This window comes from Phytophthora infestans, genomic scaffold (assembly GCF_000142945.1).
Source record: "Phytophthora infestans T30-4 supercont1.75 genomic scaffold, whole genome shotgun sequence".
NCBI classification, from domain to species: domain Eukaryota; phylum Oomycota; class Peronosporomycetes; order Peronosporales; family Peronosporaceae; genus Phytophthora; species Phytophthora infestans.
This window is the reverse complement of record NW_003303684.1, coordinates 127,045-128,054: the sequence shown is the minus strand read 5'-3', so window position 1 is coordinate 128,054 and position 1,010 is coordinate 127,045.

Genomic DNA, 1,010 nt, shown 5'->3' with positions numbered 1-1,010 from the left:
GAAGAATTCGCCTATGAATTGGAGTTACCCGACAAGAGTGGATATAGGTTCTACCCAGTGGTCCATGTATCACGTCTGAAGGCAGTCACCGAACTCGGCGAAACGACCAAAGACGAGGCTAATCGCCGACCTCGAAGAGACTCAGCGATTTGACTTTGATGAAGAATTACTGCGTGAAGACAGCTGGGAACCAGACACAAGTACAAACCAGTATGAAGTCGAAGCAATTCTCGACGATGAGCTACCATTATCCACAAGTACGTCACGATCACAACGGAAGTTTAAAGTTAAGTGGGTCGGCTACGATAAGCCTACTTGGGAACCACTGTCGAATTTGTCATGTGGGGGTCTCCTGTTTGACTATCTACGACAGAAGAAGCGCGAAAACCGTCTGCAAATGGTGCAAGTTGCAGATGAGGATTAACAGCTATTGCACCAAAAGTTACACCAACTCAGCGGACGACACAGGCCGAGTTGAGACGGAATGCTACTGTGTCGAAACTACATATACTGAATAATTACGAAATGAAGTCCTGAACGATACCTACGGGACGCCCAGTCAAAGGAAGAAAACTAAAAAGTCGGCGATCCGGATTCCAAGTGAGTTGAACCCGACGGATACAACTGGGAAGAGCTCAGCGGACTCGACGATTGGGGGCGTGGCGTCGTAGCAGACGTCATCCCTTGGGAACTTGCGGAAGGAGATGCAACATTCGCAGCCGTGGCAAGAAGTATCATCGCCGAGCTAGCCAACGAAGCTGACGCCGAACCAGGTGCCTCAGGACCCGACGCGGCGGAAGTGGGCTGAGGATCCGTTCCACTGGGGAGTGGGGTGCCGAACGGAGACATACTCGGAGACGCGCCTCGGAGATTGGGAGAACCCAACCCATCGTCCGCCGAGTCGTCATCAGACGCACTCTCGCCATCTGAGCCGAGCTCACCGATCGAAGACCCAGTGAAGATATGGATGCCTTGACGATCAGCCGAGTTGGAGCACCCGGGGCATAGGC